The sequence below is a fragment of the Panthera leo genome, chromosome A2, assembly GCF_018350215.1.
Source record: "Panthera leo isolate Ple1 chromosome A2, P.leo_Ple1_pat1.1, whole genome shotgun sequence".
Lineage (NCBI taxonomy): Eukaryota > Metazoa > Chordata > Mammalia > Carnivora > Felidae > Panthera > Panthera leo.
Genome location: NC_056680.1, coordinates 48752498 through 48774854, shown reverse-complemented (window position 1 = coordinate 48774854; position 22357 = coordinate 48752498). Strand labels below are relative to the sequence as shown.

The 22357-nt window shown below is 38.6% G+C and overlaps 1 protein-coding gene across 1 annotated transcript in view; it reads right to left on the bottom strand.

Moving 5' to 3' along the window:
* The window catches only part of GRM7 (glutamate metabotropic receptor 7), a 735854-nt gene that overhangs the window by 462721 nt on the left and 250776 nt on the right, over positions 1 to 22357 (bottom strand). The gene's annotated exons all lie outside the window — the stretch shown is intronic.

Below are 22357 nucleotides of genomic sequence, written 5' to 3'. Positions count from 1 at the left end.
CTTCATATATTGAAAAAAAAAAAGAAGAGTACCAGTGATTTGTAAATTAAGTAGAAATATTTCCTCCTCACTAACCACTAAACATATATCCTCACTGAGGAAGGTACATAAAGATCCAATGAAAATAAACTTATTAAAAGTTAACTAAAAATCAATTCAACATTCATTGACTATCAACTCAGGGGCGGCTTTGATAGAAGCTGCTTTAAATACATTTACTCATTTGGTCTACCTTCATTTCAAAGGTGAGGAAACTGAGCTCAAAGGAGTGAGCTTACTATGTTTTTGACACACCCCTAATGTTAAGTGCTTTTCACTTATTCATACACTAAGTTTTCACAGCAATCCTTAGCTTACAGAACAGTGCACTCTTAAGTCCAAGAAGTTACTTAGCCAGTAACTGGTAGAGTCTGCATTTTACACTCTGAGACTCCAGTGGTTATGGTATTTATAACCAGAGCTCTAGGAATGCAAAGAACCAGATTCAGCCTTTGCTCAGAGCAACTCAGTTAATCTCTTGGAGTCTCAGCTCTTCATCAGCAAAATGAGTTTAACATACCCAAGGATCTCAAGGGGCCTTTATCTGGCTAATGTTCTGTAACTATTGGAAATCAAAATCTCTGACCAGAACCTTTCCTGAGTAAAACAGTGAAGCAGTGAGCTGTGCTATTGAGTATCTCCACCAGTAACTGCCTTACAGAGTCCTGGCACATATTTCTCCATGATATCCACTTTGTTTATAAGCATCTTATGAGGGATATGGCTCTTCTGTGTGGCTTGAGTGTTTTCAAGACCTCTACTTTACATATTAAGTAACATTCTTTAAAAATTCCAAAATTTATCAAGCAGCCAATATGGACTTTAGAATTCCAATTAACCAGTGTGGGCTTGCTGACCAAATGCTATAGCAGAAAAGATATAAAAAAGAGATTTAAAATGACTGTATGAAAGGCTGTGATCACAAACCGATCATTTACACTGTCAGCTTGGATGACTCCATCTGCCTCCAATCTAGCAATAGACCAATGCCAATGCATTCACTTGGAACATCCTGCAGGGTGCACATCTTCTTCACACATACCTGAAGTGAGTCTTGTAAAGTAGTTTTACCAAATTCCTGGAGTTTTCCATACTCATCTTGGATTGCCACATTTACATAGATTTTCCTTTCTGCTTTTTCAGTACCTCTGCACATGTTCAAGACCACCACCTTCCCCCAAGTATCCTTTTGTCATTTTCTTTTCCTTTTGATTCATCACAAACTATTGGGATGGCAACAGTGCACTGAAATTTATAGCACAGATGTCCTTGAAATAAATCAGAAGGATATGATGGATCGTGGCAAACATTCATAGGCCTATAGTTTAAACCAGGAAGATAAACTTGTGGCACCTGTTCCAAACACAGTTTGCAGGAATATTTTATTTACATTTGTTTTAAAATATTTGAATTAGTGGCCACCATTTAAAACTTGGTACTTTCTTATAGGATCTGCATTTCTGGCTTTTCTTGGAGAATCAGAGAGTTTAGCCACAATGGGCCCATCTGTCCAGGGCTAAATAACAGCTTCCCTTTTCACATGGGTGTGTGCTCTCCTGTTGCCTTTGATCATAATACCCCCTCTACTACTGTCATAGCCTGTCTGCCATTTTGGTAATATTACCTACTCAGATCATAGGCCTTTGGTTTTTTCAATTTTGACAGAAAGCTTAGTTTCTCAACCTGACCACCCATTTCAGTCCCCTACAATCTAGATTTAAGCATGCTTCTGTCCAACCTCCAATGACATGGTACAAGTGGAGTGAGAAGAAAAAAAAATAACTAGCTACAAAATAGGGCAATAAGGGGGCGCCTGGGTGGCGCAGTCAGTTGAGCGTCCGACTTCAGCCAGGTCACGATCTCGCAGTCCGTGAGTTCGAGCCCCGCGTCAGGCTCTGGGCTGATGGCTCGGAGCCTGGAGCCTGTTTCCGATTCTGTGTCTCCCTCTCTCTCTGCCCCTCCCCCGTTCATGCTCTGTCTCTCTCTGTCCCAAAAATAAATTAAAAAAAAAAAGTTGAAAAAAAAATTAAAAAAAAAATAGGGCAATAAGAAGGCAGAGAGAGAAAAAGGCTTAAACTTAGAGAAGGATGTTGGCATAAAAACATTATGCATAGTAGTTAAACAGTTAACAGAATTAAACAGTTAAACAGTTAAATAGAATTTGAACCAGTCACCTGCTAGATATAATTTGTGAACTACTGTACTTCTCTGGACCTGAGTAGTCTCAATGGAATGAAACAATATGTTGCAAACACTACCTCACATCTAGGGCTGGAGTGTAAGGATTAAATGAAATGCTTAGCACAGTATCCAACACATGGTTGGTTCAGTCACTGGAAACTCCTAAGTGTATGTGAGAAGGTAACTGGAAAATACTCCCTACAATTCTTTATGGCTAGTCACCAAAATAGGCAAAGAAAAGGAAAAAGAGCATGAATATTTTACAGGCATTAACCATTCACTATGGGAATCTCTTATGAGGGTCAATGAATGAAAGAAATCTGAGTAAAAGTTCACAAAATTGTGATGGGATTTATGGAAGAGGCCACAGGTGGACATGCGAGGTGCTGAAAGCCTAAACACTACTAAGAGAAGTGGTTTTGCAAAAGCAATCACTATCTTAATTAAGTATGAGTTAGGAATAAATTTGCTTGCCATTGCTAGTTTTCTACCAAGTTCAGTTGGATAGAATAAATAAATGCATATAATAGATGTGAACAAACTATACTCCTGGTTTAATATTTATGTTTGTGGGGAAAAGAGAAAGGAGCAGAAGCTAAATTAGAGCTCTCTAGATACCTCCATCCCTGAGGCATTGAGCTTCCTAAGTTAATTGGAATGGGGTAAGCAGATTTTAATGGCCATTCAGAGAGATTCGCTCTGCTACTTAAAATGCTATGTTGCTTTTTATTAAAAAGATTCTTTTGATCTTCAGGGATCAAGACATCCCCAGAGAATTCCTTTGTGGGTGGGACTGGGGCTACGGTAACCAGCAGGGAGACCATTATGTTAAAAAAAAAAAAAAGGTGGGGGGGATATGGCTTTCTTGAGTCATGTACTTACTGGTAGAGTTGCCTTGCACAGAAAACCTTACAAGATCCCTCATCTACCATGCCCCTACCTCAAAACCTTCCCTCATTTAGGGCTCCCAAACAAAGCAGAATCTGAGGATTAAGGGACAACCTACGCTACTCAGAATGGAAAAGAGAAATCCATGTCCATGCCACTTTCATACCTTTGCTTAACCATATCCCTCTGCTGAAATGGTATTATCTTTTTTTCTGCCTGGCAAATTCTATTTCCCTTTGTGGACCGAGGTACCTAATCCAGGTTTCTCAAGTACCTGTGAGAAACTTAATCACTCTATCTTAAGTCTTCACAGCATTTTTTAAAATAGTTTAATAGTTTCTACTAAAATGTTTACTGATCTTTATCCTCTACTAGATGATAAATTCCTCTAAGATAAGTGCCATTTTTCCATTCCAAGGCCTAGAATATTCCTTGGGACACAGTAGGTGCTTAGTTAATGGAACCTGAACACCTTCCTTTAGGGACTTGATATTACTTATAGTGGTGTGTGTGTGTGGGTGTGTGTGTGTGTGTGTGTGAGCATGCACGTGTGTGCATGTGAGCATATATACGGATGTCTGGCAGTCTATAGCTTCACAGATACTTTATTTTTCTTTTTACAGGGAGAGAGGGAGAGAGAGCACGTGAGTGGTGGGGAGAGGGATTGAGAGAGAGAGAGAGAGAGAGAGAGAGAGAGAGAGAATCTTAACCAGGCTCCACCCTCAGCACAGAGCCTGACACAGGGCTCAATCCCACAACCCTGGGATCATGACCAGAGCTGAAATCAAAGGTTGGACGCTCAACAGACTGACCCATGAGGCACCTCAATAGTTTCACAGATAAAATAGCCATCATACTACTTCAAAGGGGTCATCCAACTATAAAAACTTTGTGAGGATAACAACAGAAAGTCACAGAGGCACTCCAGTAACCCTCCAGGATATTCTCTGATATTCAAATGATAAAACAGTGAGCAGGAAACCTATTCTGCTTATTGAAATATGTTCTTTCAAATAAACTAGAAACAGAAATCATTCTTATCCACCCATTCATTTATTCATTCAATAAGTACTTATTTATTGAACACCTAACAGCATCAGGCAGTGTTCTAGGGACTGGACTGAACATGACAATCCTTTGTTTCAAAGTGATTTCCTTCTGGCAGGGGAAAGCATAAACTAATGAATAAAACAGATAATTTCCTAGTGTAATAAGTGTTATCTGATGTTCGAGCTGATCCCTGAAGAATAACAAGCAGACAAGCATGCAAAACTCTGGAGAAGTATTGTTCTGGATAGAAGAATTGGCTGAGCAGAGGCTTTCAATGTGAATTAAGCATGGTGCAGTGGACAAAAAGAGAAAAGGTCAGGATTGTGAATGACGGGCCAAGCGGGTCAGGTAGAGACATCTGTATCAAGTCTATGACCCATTGAAAGATGTGTATTTTATACAAGGGCTAATGGAGAAATTTGAGTTGGACAGTAGCAGAGTTTGGGTTCCAGTTTTATTCGGTGACTTCTGTAGCTTCATAAACAGACTGTAGGGAAGCAAAAGTGGAAATGCACAATCCCTTGGGAGACTCCCGTGGTAATCCAGTTGGGGAATGACATTTTATTGCTGGTTGACATGCTTTGTGGGATCAGATAGAATCGGTGTTAATTATAAGAAAATCACACATTTCTCATCAACAGTGTCTTCATGGGAGAAGGGAAACTATTATGGTTAGGGCTTTCACCCAAACAATCTCTCCACCATCCCTTAAATTAAAAAGGTATATGGTTGGGGCACCTGAGTGGCTCATTCGGTTAAGTGTCCAACTTCGGCTCAGGTCATGATCTTGCAGTTCATGAGTTCAAGCCCCACACTGGGCTCTGTGCTGACAGCTCAGAGCCTGGAGCCAGCTTCAGATTCTATGTCTCCCTCTGTCTCTGCCCCTTCCCTGCTCATGCTCTCTCTCTCTCTCTCTCTCTCTCTCAAAAAAAAAAAAAATAGAACATTTAAAAAAAGGTATATTGTTTAAACACCTTGAATGAGTAGAATGATTATTTTTAGGCCACATTGGTTTTTATTCTTATCTGAAAATACTGCAGTAAATATACAGTGTTGCCAAATCATATAATTAAAATGGGAACATTTCAGAGCACCCTTTTATAATGCACTAGCTTTAATTCAAAATCAGGTTTGGATTGTCAAGAAACTGTGTTGATTCCCTATTTTATGCATGAAGAGTCCAACAACTAAGAAGGAAGTGAGTAGACCATTCCACTGGGGGGTGAGAAAGCAGTGGTCCCTCTGAGACTCAACTGAACATCACAAGCTGGAGACTAGTGGAGACAGCAGTTAAAACCAAATGCAGTTCCAGAGTCTAAGCCCTGATTATATACATAATAGAACATCTCTAATTTAAAAAAGTTCTAGTGCAAACCCTTCATTTGTATGTGAGAAACTGAGGCTTGAAGATGGTAGTGGCCTGGAAAGAATAAACCAGGCCTTCCTTTGCCTCTGGGTTGACTAGTTCCAATGAAATGGATCCTCTATGAAGACCAAAATTGTTACTTCCTTACCACAAAGGTTTGCAAAGGAAGGTAGGGAAAGGTTGTTTAATTAAGGTACATAAGAGATTATTTGCTTTTCTCTCAAGACTGATCCAGCAAAGGATTTGATGAAATTATCTCTTATGTGTTTCTATCTGCAGAATGCACAGAACTCTGAAAGTCAAGCAGTTAATAGCAATGATTATAAAAGTAGTATCTGTTGTAGTTGAAGGAGTTACCACATGTTAAACTGTGGCTAGATGACTTTTATGCACTGACTCATTTAAAACTAACTACCACCTCATGAACAAAGCATGTATATTATCCTGGTTTCACAGAAAAATAAACTGAAGCTCAGAAATGTTAAGCAACTTGCCCAAAGTGAGAGTAAATGGTATAGTCAGGGTTTGAATCTGAGCAGTCTGACTCTAAGTAAGGGCCGGTGAACTGTAGTCTGTTGGTCAAATCAAGACCAATACCTGACTATACAGATAAAGTTTTATTGCAATACAGCCACTCTCATTTCTCCCTCTATTGCCATGGCTGCTTCCAGGCTACAATGACAAGGTTAAGTAACTGCAACAGGGATCACACAGCTGGGCAGAGCCAAAAATATTTACCCTCTGGCCCTTAAAGAAAAAGTATCTTGACCTAGATCCTGTACTCTTAACATTCTTTAAGAAATGTCTACTGAGTGCTTGCAATGTGAGTGGGCACTGTTCTGGGTGTTCTGAAGGTCCAGTAAAGAGAACAGATAGATAAAGATCCTTGACCTTGTGGAGCTCTACTGGAAAATATGATGGGGTCTATCACAAAATGAAAATGGGAGACCTTTGTTATAAAACAAAGTATTTCCCAGGCAATTGGAGAATTACACCAAGCAAAGGGCCTTTTTTAGTCATGGGGCCCTGCGGGAACGTCCAGATTACATGCCCATAAAGCTAGCTCTGTTCCTTACATAGACTTGCTGGCCTGGGCTATGAAACAACTATGCCCAAGAGAGTCTGACAAAGTAATCTTGATGCATAAGGAAGGTACATTTTACTCCTTCTTACACATAATTGACCTCCTGGGAGGGGGAGGAAAGCTGTGTAGCTATCTACATGGGTCACAACCCACAGGGCTAATGGTATGCAAAGCTGTGCTCCTTACCCTTAACACAAACTCACTCTTTGTCTTCTTTTTTAAGCAATACTTCTGCAGCCATCATTTGTTAGACTGCATAAATGCCAAACAATTTCAGTTTTGATTTAATCAATCATCATATAATACAATGATGAAACAACTCCATAAATATCTATTTTATGATGACCTGAAGTGAGCATTTATAAGGTGTTTTTTGAGAGGGCTGTAAACCAGCGTCCAAGAAATCTTTGTGGGGTCCCTTAAAGAGGTGCAGTTCATCAATATAGTGTCTCATGGTGGGCAAATCCAGGAACATATGTTTGAGAGGTCATTTGGGAAACTTTAAAAGCCTCATCTCTGGAATCTGAATGTCTGCATCTGAATCCTTATGCTACCACATCTAGTATTGTGACCTGGAACACATTCCCTAACCTCTCTGTGTCTCAGTTTCCTCAGCTATAAAATGGGAACAGAAATGGGACACCATGCATATGAAATAAATCAAAATGTATAAAGTGCTAAGAACACCTGGCAATGCTGAGTAATATATAGGTTTGATTATTATTATTATTTCCTTTGGATGGAGGTATAAGCAAGAAATCATAAAATGAGTGATCTACCTAGCCCAGTATGAGTTAACAAGAGATTAATGTAAATGAATGGAGTTGGTATTTTAAAACAGTGTTGCAGGATGCCTGGGTGCTCACAGCATACACAGGGACATAAAGGCCTTAAATCCTGCTTGCCAGGCAATATTTTGAGGGAGTCACTATATATATATAGTATTACAGTGATTAGGTACACAGACAGAGTTTACTGGAAGGACTGAATGTTTTAGAACAGAACCGCATAGTGCCCAATGTGTTTTGGATATTTTTGCACTCCCATCACCTAAACCAGTCACCTATGATGGTTCTTGTGTCACAACAAGTATTAACATACAAGGATCAGAATAGCCCAACACAGATCATTAATGTTATTTTCTATTGTTTGCTCTATTACAGTAATTTTAGAGCAATGATTCAAATTATTTAAGTATATGGGATTTAAACAGCATTTACTATTTTTCATGTATATTCATTATATTGTATGCTATCTCTATGAAAAAGATAGCATACCCTCCCAGCATTGTTGAAACCCTAAAAAAATAAATGATGTAAGATCAGGTATTTGAGAGAATAACGTAATTCTCTTGACTCCTAGTCAAGTCCACTTTTCCCAGGAAATAAAACACTCCCTTTTTTCTGCTTTGAAAACATTAACATTCTCCCTAGTTATTCATAATTTTAATAGCCCCTTGTTGAACTACATCAACAATGGCTACATTCCTTTTGGTATATCATTAGTGAAGACTTAGTAACATAACATTCACCTTATGTCTCCCAATTGCTTACAGAATAATATCTAAACTCCTTACCAAGCTTTAGAAGGCACTTCACAATCTAACCTGAGTCAACCTCTCCACCATTATAATCTTCCACCTTTACTCTGTACTTCCATTTTAGCCATATTGATGTTCTCTCCATCTTTCCTTTTCTTAAGCTTCCCTAATTGGTTTCTCTCACTTGTAACCAAATGTGTTATCTAATGCATTCATAAACGAAGTGTCTACCATGCAAGCGTTTTCAAGATACTTCTAGTCTGCAAATTATTTTTAATTTTTAAATATTAGTGAATATTTAGTTTTTACATGAATCCTAACTTATTAGCACAAGTTATTTCTGTAGTTAAATAATATTATAAAATAAGTTCATTCTTTAAAATTTATTTTTAATGTTTATTTATTATTGAGAGACAGAGAGAGACAGAGTAAGAGCATGGGAGGGGCAGAGAGAGGGGGAGGCACAGAATCTGAGGCAGGCTCCACACTCTGAGCTATCAGCACAGAGCCCAATGCGGGGCTCTAACTCACAAACCGTGAGATCATGACCTAAGCCAAAGTTGGATGCTTAACCAATTGAGCCACCCAGGAGCCCCAAGAAGTTCATTATTTTATCTATTCCTAAGTACTTCTGGCCAAAATAGAAAAGAAAAAATGATATCCTCCCACTCCAAGTAATGGTCACTGCCAATTCCAAGGAATAATACAATTCTTTGAAAAAAAAAGACTGTAAAAAGGAAAATGTATCTTGATTTTTTTCCCCTCTTTGTAGCTTTGGTTCTTTAGGGATATTCAATTTCAAATACGTTTTTCCATGAATATCTACTCTTGCCTTTTTCTGCAGAATATTTAGCTCAGTGTTCGGCCAAAAAGAATAATGTGACTAACTTCTGACAAGATATATGAGCACAAGGAGGCCAGCAACCTCCGGCCATGACCTTAAAGCAAAGAGTGTTCTCTGGCCTTCCCATTTCCTCCTTCCTTCCTACTACACAGACATAATGATATGCCATTTTGATTCTTACATGTGAGGACAATGCACTGGGCATGGTAGAGAAATACACAGTTTGGACCCCTGACGATGTGTAGACAGAGCCACATTAGTGACATAGAGATATACTTCTTTCTTGTGTTTATTGTGTAATTTTTGCTCTCTCTGACACACAGCTATAACTATGTTACAACAAATAAAGAAAATTTCCACAGATTTTTCACATGGCAAGTTGAGGAAAGAACCTTATTCTAATGTGGTGATTTGTCTATGCCAATACTTCTCATTTTGGTGATTAAGAAGTGATTTGTTTAGTCATGCTCTTTTCTAGCTATAAATATAATTTCATTTCCCTTATCAGAGTCAGTTTCGATATTATTGACCCATACTTAATTTTTAAAATCATACAACACAATGGATTGGAAGATAAGCATTCAAAATGCTTCCTACCTGGAGCCAAAACATAGGACACTCTTAAAAACTGAGAACAAACTGAGGGTTGTGAGGGTTGATGGGGGGTGGAGGGAGGGGACGGTGGGTGATGGGTATTGAGGAGGGCACCTGTTGGGATGAGCACTGGGTGTTGTATGGAAACCAATTTGACAATAAATTTCATATTTAAATAAATAAATAAATAAATAAATAAATAAATAAATAAATAAATAATGTTTCCTACCCACATTTTCAAGAGTCTCTAGGTATATGGCTGATAGCACATAAAACTATTCTGTCCAAAATAATACTGAGAATAATTTTCCTCTCCCTCCTCATTTACGTTCACTCCAAGAAATGATGGGGAACTGTAAAAGCTAAACAAAGCCCAAGAAAAACATGCAAAGAGATCTACAGACGGCACATTCATATTCACTGTATGATCTAGGATCCATTTGCTTGTACTTTCACAAGCTAGGTAACTACCTGGAATAAAAGCATGCCATGAAAGATAATTCCGTGAATAGGTATAATTAATCTTTTGAGGGAGGTCACAAAATTGTTTTGAAAATCTCAAGAATCCCAAATAACGTACATATAAATATACAGGTACATTTAGTATATAATTCGGTAAAGTCACTTCAAAGACTTCTAGAATACCATATGTGAATTCCAGAGTAAAATCCCAGACTTGAGATTGATGTCCATATCCATATCTGTACCTATATCTGTCTATCTTCTATCTATCTATCTATCTATCATCTATCTATCCATCCATCCTTTTTTGTCCTGTATTTTTATTTTTTTTAATGTTTATTTATTTTTGAAGGAGAGAGAAACAGAGCATGAGTGGGGGAGAAGCAGAGAGAGAGGAGACACAGAATCCAAAGCAGGTTCCAGGCTCTGAGCTGTCAGCACAGAGCACGACACAGGGCTCGAACCCATGAACCAGGAGATCATCACCTGAGCCAAACTCAGACACTCAATCGACTGAGCCACCCAGGAGCCCCTGTCCTGGATTTTTAATACATTTAGTGTATAATAAACTATTGTGTTCTCCATCTGATCTCCACTTATGGATAATGACAAAGGAGATAATAAAAACAATAAGATGAGCAATTAGTTGTATTGATGGCCTCCCATGCCTCAGGTGCTAAGCACTTTTTCTATCATTTAATCTTTAAAGTAAGTCTCTTTCATAGGTAATTTACCCCAGGTGGTATATTCGAAACATAAAATATTTCTATCACTGGTCAAAGGCCCTCCATAAAAGGTGACAGAACTGTTATTTGAAGCTAAAATTGTTTAATTGGAGGCCAGAACTCAAAACGACCTAATTATGTTTGATAAAACCAACCCATACTGGTTAATTTCATTCCCAATAAATCTTTTATTAATTGAAAATAATTTACATGTCATAAAATGCAGGTTTTAAGTTTCAACAAGCTTTGACAAATGTGTGACCACCAACATAATCAAGAAAGGAGCATTTCTATCACCCCCCTTCAAATTCCCTTTTCAGGTAACCCACTTCCTCTAAATGTAAGGACTGTTTTGATGTTCATTACCACATATCAGCTTTGACTGTTCAAGAATGTGAAAGAAATGAAATTATTCAGTATGTTTGCGTTTGTATCTGTCCTCATTTATCAGATAGGCTTTTAAGATCCATCCATACTGCTGTGTGTATTGGTCATTCATTCCTTTTTTACTGCTGAACAGTATTCCCTTGTATGAATAAATCACAATTTGCATTATCCTCCCATGAACATCTGAGTGACTTCTAGTTTGGGCCATAATAAATAAAGCTGCTATGCACAACTCTTTAAGTGGACCCATGCTTTCATGGTTTCTTTTCTCTTCTCTTTCTTTTTTCTTTCTTTCTTTTTTCTTTTTCTTTCTTTCTTTCTTTCTTTCTTTCTTTCTTTCTTTCTTTCTTTCTTTCTTTCTTTCTTTCCTAAGAGTGAATTGCTGGGTTATAGCTCAGGTGTGTAATTTAAATTTATAAAGAAACTATAAATGTATTTCTAAGGTGACTGCCCTAAATTTCACATTCTCACTAAGAATATGAGAGTTCTAGCTTGTGGACAACATCGATACTGTCAGTAACTTGTTATTTTAGTTTTAGTCATTCTGGTGGCTATATAGTGGACTCTCATTGCAGTTTTATTTGGCATTTCCTTGATGATAATGACATTGAGTTCTTTTTCTAATGCTTATTTCTCTTTTATGTGTTCCTTTGTGAAGTTTTCTTAAGTCTTTGACCTTTTCTTACTGGATTCTTTGTCTTTTTATTATTGATTTGTAGGCATGTAGACATTATCCATATATAAAAAACAAAATATACGAGGTATATATGTATTATATATTATTTGTAGTCTACCATTCTGATGAGCAGATCTTTTAATTTTGACAAAGTTTAACTCACCCATTTTTTGGTTTTATACTTAGTGCTTTTTATTTCATATGAAATCTTTTCTTACTGTAAGTTTATCATACATACAGCTGACCCTTAAACAACATGGGGACTAGGGGTTCTGATGCCCCATGAAGTTGAAAATCTGCATATGCCTTTTGACTGTCCCCAAACTCAACTGCTAGCCTACTATCGACCAGAAGGCTTACCAATAATACAAACAGTCAATTCACACATATTTTGTATATTGTATAGTATATACTATATTATTATAATAAAGTGACCTAGAGAAAAGAAACAACTATTTAAAAAATCATAAGGAAGATGGGATAATTGGGTGACTCAGTTGGTTAAGCGTCCAACTCTTTTTTTTTTTTTAGAGTTTATTTATTTATTTTTAGAGAAAGAGAAAGAAAGAGAGCACTAGAAGCAGAGGGGCAGAGAGAGAGAATCCTAAGCAGGCTCTACACTGTCAATGCAGAGCCCAATGGAAGGCTCTAACCCAAGAACTGCGAGATCATGACATGAGCTGAAACCAAGAGTTGGATGCCAAACTGACTGAGCTGCCCAGGCACCCCAAGCATCTGACTCTTGATTCCAGCTCAGGTCATGATCTCTAGTGAGTTTCAGTTCCATGTTGGGCTTTACACTGGAGGTGTGAAGCCTGCCTGAGGTTAATTCTCTCTCTTCTGCCCCTACCTCTCTCTCTCTCTCTTTCTCCATCTCTCTCTTTTTCACAAAAAATAAATACATAAACCTTTAAAATATAAGGAAAAGACATTTTCAGTATTGTACTGTACCTACCAAAAAAAATCCATGTAAGTGAACCCACACAGTTCAAACCCATGTTGTTCAAGGGTTAACTGTACTCTTACATATTTTTGTTTTTCCTAAAAGGTTTATAGTCTTAACTTTTACAATTATATGTATGATTCTGATTAATTTTTATGTCTGTTGAGAGATAGAGTTGAATTTTTTAAACTTAGATTAAAAAAACTTTCCTAACCCTACTGAATTATCTTGGTGCCTTTATAGAAAATAAACTGACATGTGTGGATCTATTTCTGGACAGTGTATTATATTGCATTGTTCTATTTTTCTATTTTTATGCCAATGTGATATTGTCCTGATTACTATAGCTTCATAATGGGTCTTGAAATCTGGTGTTGTAAATCCTCCAATCATGTTCTCATTTTTCAAGACTGTTTTTGGCTATTGGCTGTTCCATAATACTTGCGTTTTCCTATAAATTTTAGAATTAGCTTTTGCAAGCTGTACGCAAGAAAATCCTTGTGGAATTGTTTTTGAATCTATAGATCAACTGGAGAACTGACATAGTGATGGTTACCAGGGAGACTTCTTGGGTCTATTCATGTTTTATTCCGATTCATAAGGTCTGCAGAGTCCACAGCTGGAACCAGTCTATTCACAATGATTCAGATCAGGCAAGAACCTGGCAGTAGTACACAGTTGGGTATTCATGATGAATGTAGGTCTTATTTCTGTACAAATGACCATCCAGGAATTACTGTCTTTGTCCTACCACGTGATGACAGCTGAGGTGAAAGGAAAACAGGATCCCTACTGTGGATGTGAGGCCCACCTTTCTTAGCCCTAAGCACACAGGAGACAATATCTCTTGTAACAACTTAATAGATATAGTTTCCAGGAATTCTGCAAGAAATGTGTCAATATATAGGATTCACTTCGCTAAGGGAAATCCAAAGTTAAGTCTTTTTATCAGAAAATTATACTACTTCCCAGGTAGATGCTATTTTGAGATCGCATTTACCATATAGCTAATGTTCCATTTTTTTAGTTTTATTTTTTTATCTTTTACTTTTCAAAATTTACATACAAATTAGCATATAGTGAAACAATGATTTCAGGAGTCAATTCCTTAATGCCCCTTGCCCATTTTTAGGGGAGCAGAGCTAGAAAATTCTGTATAAATCTAATAATTTTTGTATCTAATAAAATTTCTATGTAGTTCAATACCATACTCCACTTTGATGCCAATTTCATGTTCTCATGCAGAAGGAGAAAGAATTTTTTAAAGATGCATTTAACGATGAACTAGTAATATTAAGCCTTTTGAACTATGAACAAGTTATCATTCTCCAGTTATGTACACATTTCTTTAATTTCTCTTAGCATTGTCTTGAAATTATTAGGGTAGAAGTCACATACATATTATGTTTGATTTATTACTAGGTATGTTACTATTTTGATTATATCTCAAAAGGCACTTGTAATTTAAGAAATGTATAAATAAATAATTTACTACCACTATAATTTTTACTTTCTCATGTGTTATAAGTCCCTAAACAAATTATTATTATTTTGATGTGAATATTCAACTGTAATTCAAAGAATTTAAGAATAGGAAAAAAACCCAATGATTTCTATTTGCCCAATATTCACATTTCTAGTGTTTTTCATTCCTTTCCAAAGATCCAAATTTCCACTAGGTATCATTCTCCTTATGCATACAGAATTCTCTTTGTTGTCTCCTCCAGGGAAGAATTGTTGAGATGAATTCTCCCAACTTTCATATTTGAGAATGTCTTTATTTTATCTCTATTTTCAAATTATGTTGTATTAGTCAGAGTTCTCCAGAGAAACAGGACCATGAGGAGACATGCATCTCTCTCTCTCTCTCTCTCTCTCTCTCTATCTATCTATCTTCTCTCTCTTCCTCCCCCTTCCCTCTCTCCCTCCCTCTCTCTGTCTAAATGACCATTCAGGAATTATTGTGTGTGTGTCTGTGTGTGTGTGTGTGTGAGTGCATGTGTGTGTGCCTGTGCATGTGTAGAGAGGGAGAGAGAGATTGACTGATAGAGAGAGAATTGGCTCATGTCCTTATGGAGGCTGAGAAGTCCCATGATCTTCAATCTACAAACTGGAAGCTCAGGAAAGTCCATGGCGTAATTCCAGTCTAAACATGAGACCTGAGAACCAGGGGAGCCAATGGTGTAAATTCTAGTTTAAAACCAAAGGCCAGAGAACCAGGAGCACCAATGTTTGAGGGCAGGAGAAGATGAGTATCTCAGCTCAAGAAGAGAACAAATTTTCCCTTCTCCACCTTTTTGTTCCATTTAGGCTCTCAACAGATTGTACTTCAAGGGCAATAGTCTTTACTCAGTCTTCTGATTCAAATCCTAATCTCTTGTATCAACAACCTCACAGACATACTCTGAAATTATACTTTACCAGATATCTGTGCATCTCTTAGCCCAGTAACCATCACAGATATTTTCCTTGGATATAGACTCCAGATTTATGAATTTTCTTGTCTTTTTTCTTTCTTTTCTTCTTTTCCAATTCAGCATTTTAAGGATTTTTTTTCAAGGTCTGTTACAAGAAGTAGGACATTGTTTCTTCATCTTTTTTCTAATGTTTCTCTTCTCTCTGCCCACTTTCAGTAAGTCTCATTTTCTTTGGTTTTCAGCAATGTGATTATTGTGTGCCTAGATATGGTTTTCTTTTTATTTTCCTGTTTGAGGTTCAGTACAATTCTTTGATGTAGAAGTCATTGTTTTTCATCATTTTAAGATTTTTTTTGCCATTATATATTCTAATATATTTTCTGCCTCTTTTTATCTCTCACCCCCTTATTGGGGAGAGATGTTATCCCACAGGTGATGGAGGTTTTGTTCTTCTTTTTTCAGTCAATCTGAGCTTCATTTAGATGATTGCTATTTACCTTTCCTCTAGCAGATTGATCAAAGTATCTGTTATGCCCAATATGCTATTACTCTCATCTAATAAATCTGTGACATTAAATACTGCATTTTTCAGTTCTAGATTTCCTTTTAGTCACTTTAAAGCATTTTTACCATTCTCTTGAATATAATGTAATAAAAAATCACAGTGATCCAGAAACCAGAAAATGTAGGTTTTACAAACCGGAGAACATCTATTATTTTAACAGCCATCCATCCTCCCTTTTTTGGTAACTGTAACTTTTACTTTGAGGGGTGCCTTTTTTTTAGGTTCACACTGACTCAGTGGCAAAGTTCATGACCTTAGCTTAGGGCAATTGGTGATTTGCAGTCTTCTGAGCAAAGTGATTTGTGTAGGTATAGGTTCATGTTTTATTCAGAACCAGTGAGATATCAGAAAAATTTCTCCAGAAATCCTGGGAAGGAACTACTCATTCTTTTAGGATTTTATTCCAAGACACGGAAACGTCTAGAATTTCTGAAACCATTTTGCCATTGTGAGATAAACAACCTCCTGAAAATAGGGCCAACATACAATGAGACAGGGAGACAATTTGAACTAAGGAATTGAAGATATTCCAGATGAAGTGTGATCCACTGCATTAAGCCTCGCCTTTGCTTATACTGCATAAGGCAATCATATCATCTTACCTTAAGTTGATAGAGACTGAACTATTGGTTAACTTTATTACTAGTTGAACTTAAGCCAGAGATTTGTAAATGGTATATTATGAAATGTGTCAAAAATGAGTAAAGAATATGCTTAGATCTTAATCTCTCATGTTTTAGGAAGGCCAGAAAGATCTGCAGCCCCTGGAATTGTTGAGCTGGTCAACTATACCCTCTAATAATCTGAAAAGGTTATCCCAGCTTGTCATGGGCATATCATTATCTTCAATCTGTTCAGTGTTATGAAAATGTTTGGAAAGCATTGCCTTAAACAAGCCATGTAATATTTCTAAACTTCATTTTTACCATATGAAAAATAAGAAAGCTGTTAAAGGGTATTTTTAAGGGTTTTTTTTTTTAATGTTTATTTATTTTTGAGACAATAGGAGAGACAGAGTGCAAGCAGTGGAGGGACAGGCAGAGGGAGACACAGAATCTGAAGCAGGCTCCAGGCTGTGAGCTGTCAACCCAGAGCCCAATGCAGGGCTTGAATTCATGAACTGTGAGATCAAGACCTGTGCTGGACGCTCCACTGACTGACCCACTCAGGCACCCCAAGGGATTTTTAATCTATATCATTTTATGAATCCACATTATCAATTTTGGCTGCAAAATTCCAATAGCAAAGTCCAAAACCATATTGTACACCCATGAGAGAAATGGGTTATATCGACACAGAAAGAAACAAAAGGAAAGGTATAATTAACAAATGGAGAGACACTTTAGCACACAAACCTGAGACACATACGGTCACTAGAGAAAAGTTTGCCTAAAAATAATTCTAAAATAGATCAGATCACTTTATTTGTAACCTAGATGGTTTATGGCCGCACCCAACTTTAAGGCAATACTACATCTAAAACTGTAAATATGCAAAATAGATACAGAGTCTAAAGGCCCTATCAACATTAAATTTTCCATCATTTGACTAATACCCAACATTCAATAAGTGCATTCACATGTGCAACAAAATTGTCTGAAGTTACAAACAAACAAACAAAAAAGCAATGGCATTCAAACAGTCTAGTGCAGAAAGCAAGGCACAGTTTGAATGTGGGCACGCCAAGTTTCACAAAGAAAGATGCGGTGGATTATGCTGGAAGAGATCTGAACCCATCCTGTAGTACAACTCCGTCAGTTTAAAGATGAGAAAGACCATGCCAAATGTGATCATTTTCTGATAAAGCAAATAGGTTCTTTTGCCACACTGCATTCAACCAAGGTCATCTAATTTGAGGTTTACACCCTATAAGAGATCCCGTACTGTGAACCCAGGGGCTTCCTTTCCTGGTAAGTAAACAGCATGTGCTATCATCTCTCTGGACCATTTATCCCTCGCCAGTCAAAGAATCATTATTTAAGTTTGGCATCTTTTGTTTAATCTCCTGATGCTAAACTATATCCTACAGGGATTCTGACAAAACAACCTAGCACAAAATGGGTTAGAAGTTAAAAGCTTAGTTGGTGGTACCTGTGCCTGTTATGTTTTCTCAGAGATAAAGATGTTGCTTCCATCTCATTTCATTGAACCTATAAAAAATTTCCACAGGTAAAAACCAAGAATTTCAGCAGGGGATACAGGAAAACCAGCATAGTTATTGTCACTGTGTGCCAGCATTGCTGAGAAACTTACTCCTGAGGCATGATGACAAAGCTGGGACCCTCGGAAGCTTGCAGGTCTCTGAGATGTTCTAACAACCAATACATGCATCTGTGCATGAATAGAAATCTGGAGGGGTGCCCTAGAAAACTGGTTACAGGAACTTTATGACTTACCAGTTGGCAAAACTGAAGTACCACCAGTTTCCTACATCCTCCATTTCTCATGCTGGTAAGAGATTGGAATCGTTTTGGAAATTCAGAATCAGTCTCTCATCTGTTCATTCCTTCACTCATTAGCTCACCCAAGCATGCAGCCTGGGCATTTAGCCGAGTGTGTAGCTGAGAGTGGGTAACCAATATATCTTGACTGAGTACATGTAACAGAAAATTAAGTAATATTTTCTGTAAGTTCTCCTTTGCCTTTCTTGACCTCAGGTCTATGGGATGATCTTCTTCAGTTATTTCACCATTTTTTTAAAGTTCCTAATTTGAACATTATTTATTTTTAAAGTTTATTTACTTTTGAGAGAGAAGGAATGTGTGTGCATGCATGGGTGAGGAGGGAAAGGGCAGAGGGGGGTTCAGAGAGAGAGAGAGAGAGAGAGAGAGAGAATACCAAGCAGGCACCACATTGTCAGCACAGAGCCTGATGTAGGGCTCAAATCCACGAACCGTGAAATCATGACCCGAACCAAAATCAAGAGTTGGACGCTTAATTGACTGAGACACCCAGACACTCCGTTAAGTTCCTAATTTAAACTTTAAAAAGTAAGTTCCTCTATAGATAGCAAATAATGCCAACTATGAGTACAAAGCTAATTGATATGTGCAAAGCACTCAAAACAGTGCATGGCATATACATAAGCATTAAGTGTTGTTATTGTTGTTGCTGTTGTTGTTATTATTGCTACCACTAGTAGTACTAACATGGTTAGTATTTTAAGATGCTCATAATGTATATAAACACCTTCATTCACATGCAAAATCGAAATCGAACATTTGGGATCGAATTAAGTCATGTACCATGTTGTTCACTGATTAAGCCTCTCTTAAATGTAAGATCAAGCAAAGAACATCAACATTCAAGTAAGTTTTGGCTAAATTACATGTTAATTAATTTAACAACCATACACTGGTTGCTTATTTATGTGCCTGGCGCTGTACAAAGAACCATGTGAGAGAGAATGAGTGAAGGAATAAGCAGTCAGAAGCAAGACCAAAATCTTCCTAAAAAGCAAAGTAAAAACCAGACTTCTCAATTCACGATCAATGATACAAATGGGAGAATTAGGCTGCTGATGGATGCTTCAGGTCTGCGGGCTGAGTAAGACACACGGTATTTCTTATCAGCTAGATCTCCAACTTATGCCAATATCCAACCATATATTAGTAGTTATATAATTCCCTCATTCATATTTCAAATGACTTTTAATGTCTTTTTGCAACCGTGAAAAAAAAACGAACTTAAAATTCTAAGTTAGTGGGCTAAGTTTACTCCCAACAGACATGTTTACTTGGTGCATTTTAAAATTGGGAGCTTTCAGGTTTAAAATATATAGCATATGTCTAGATGCTTTAAAAAAGCACAAGATGTTACAATGTGGGGCCTTCATTCCTGCATGACCACAATAAGCTGAAGAGGAATAGCAGGTGCTTTCTCTAGAAAAGGTTTGTTTTCTCATGGGTGTCAGGGTCCCACTATTCACTCCATGAATGAACATGCATGCAAGTATCTCACTTCACTTCCTTATATGACTTGCTCTGTCCCTCCACGCATTGACGGGTGTGACCCCCACTATGTCTCCAGAGATTTCTTTTATTTTTAGTTTATTATTTATCATTTTTGAGACAGATAGAGAAATGGGGAGGGGCACAGAGAGAGTGGGACAGAGCATCTGAAGCAGGCTCCACACCATCAGTGCAGAGCCCCATGCGGGGTCCAAACCCACGAACCGCTAGATCATGACCTGAGCTGAAGTCAGATGCTTAACCTACTGAGCCATCCAGGTGCCCCACTGCCCAGAGATTTCTGATATACCTCTAGATGATCACAATGCCCTGCAAAGCTAATGAAGCCTAAGCTCAGGGGCCCCTCACTAGCACAAATCCTTACAGCGCCCTGCACCTAATTTTATATATTTAGAAGGGCTGCTACCACTACACTGAATAAGTTTCAATCCCACACCACCTAGATCTGCCTCTGCTATTTCTAAAAAAGATCATCAAACCAGAATGCAATTAAACCATGAGAAAAAACCAAAGCCAAAACCCAAACCCACACATGCTGAAAAATTGCTGCCACTCTTAACTCATGGATATTTGATGGGAAACAAGTGGGGAGAGTGGATATCTGCTATTGTTGGGCATTATCTCTGATAGGGTATGGAAAATTAATTGATAAAATGATACAGTGCTTTTATTCTTAGAATGCTTGTTGAAATCTGGGGGATTGCTTGCAGCCAAAAGTAATTGAAAATGTGATCAAAAGTTACAGCCAGACTACTTGGTACAGTGTGTGATGCTCCAGTTTTAGAAGAAGGGCAGAACTAACTTGTGAATTAAGGCCTTGAGAGAAAACCCTGATGCTGGAAGAATGAACATAAAGCCTTAACCTCTATGTTTCTGGCTCCCAAACCTCTGCTTTCAGGAAACCAGTTAAACAAGCAGTGTCTTTGAGAGTCTTCAGGAAAAGTTTCCAGTCCAAATATGACTCATGCTACCCCTCATGCCCAGCCCCTGAAATTATGTTCATAAGAGATGGGGGAGGTGAGTTAGGGACAGTCAGGAGGGTCTCTGCAGAAACTGGAAGTGGCAGAAAGAGACAGCCTTTCTGAAGTGAAATACAAGGGGAAATTCAGGAAGGCTGATCCCAGGTTGGGCTCCACAGCATTTGGAAATCCAGCCAAAGCAGTAAGAAGCTGGAAGAAATGTAAAACTGATACATTGTCACAACTGTCCATTGTGACAACAGTCAGTAACATATCTAACTCTGGATCAGCAGTTCAAGGAACCATGGCCCACAGACTACCTGCCTCTTTTAGCACCTGAGCTAGCCCTGTATGCAAGAGGTAGAAAAACATAATAATTATCTACTAGATATTCTATAGGCTTCCCAGAGCATCTAATAAAGACTACTTTGACTTGAGGCTTTCTTAAGACAACTGCTAAACATCATTGCCAAAAATGGATGTGGGGGCAAGAGGAATATTGAAAGAAAACAAACAGGGGCTTTAGTCTTGTGCTCAATGCTGTCACTGCCACTTAATGTCCAAGTGACTGGGTACAAGGAACCTCTTCTGAACTATAGTGTCTTCATCTGTGAATGGAGATAAGATACTTCTGGAGATACAAAATTCACTGGGGACTAAATGAGTTTACTTTTGTTCTCACAGAGGGGGACAACAAGAAGTATTTAGTAATTCCATCCCCCTTTTTTTACGAGTAGTCAGTACAGTAGGTCACTGAAGAAGGAAGAAAGCCCACTATATCAGATAGCTATAGTCTGTGACAAACTTCCCCAAAGCACAGCGGTTTGAAATAATATGCATTTATTGTTTCTCAGGAATGTATGAGTGCTTCTGCCCATGTGGGCCAGGATTGGCTGATCTTTAATAACCGGATCCTGGTCTGTGGTCAGTTGGGTAAGATATCTAGGAAAGATATCACTTGCAATCTAGTGGTTAGCTGGCTCTTGGCTATGGCAAGGGTAGGAACTGGATCCTGGATCCCTTATCACCCATCAGGCTGTCCTGTGCTTATTACCATGGTATCTGGGCACGGTTCAAAGACAAAAAGCAGGAGGTTCCGGAAGATGGCGGCGTAGGAGGACGCGGGGCTCACAGCGCGTCCTGCCGATCACTTAGATTCCACCTACACCTGCCTAAAGAACACAGAAAACCGCCAGAGGATTAGCAGAAGGGAGTCTCCGGAGTCAAGCGCAGACCAGAGGCCCACGGAAGAGGGTAGGAAGGGCGGCGAGGCGGTGCGCGCTCCACGGACTGGCGGGAGGGAGCCGGGGCGGAGGGGCGGCTCGCCGGCCAAGCAGAGCCCCCGAGTCTGGCTGGCAAAAGCGGAGGGGCCGGACGGACTGTGTTCCGACAGCAAGCGCGACTTAGCGTCTGGGAGGTCAGAAGTTAACAGCTCTGCTCGGAAAGCGGGAAGGCTGGAGGACAAAGGGAGGGAGAGCTGCTGAGCCCCCGGACGGCAGAGCTCAGCTTGGCGGGGAACAAAGGCGCCAGCGCCATCTCCCCCGCCCATCCCCCAGCCAAAATCCCAAAGGGAACCAGTTCCTGCCAGGGAACTTGCTCGCTCCGCGCAAACACCCAACTCTGTGCTTCTGCGGAGCCAAACCTCCGGCAGCGGATCTGACTCCCT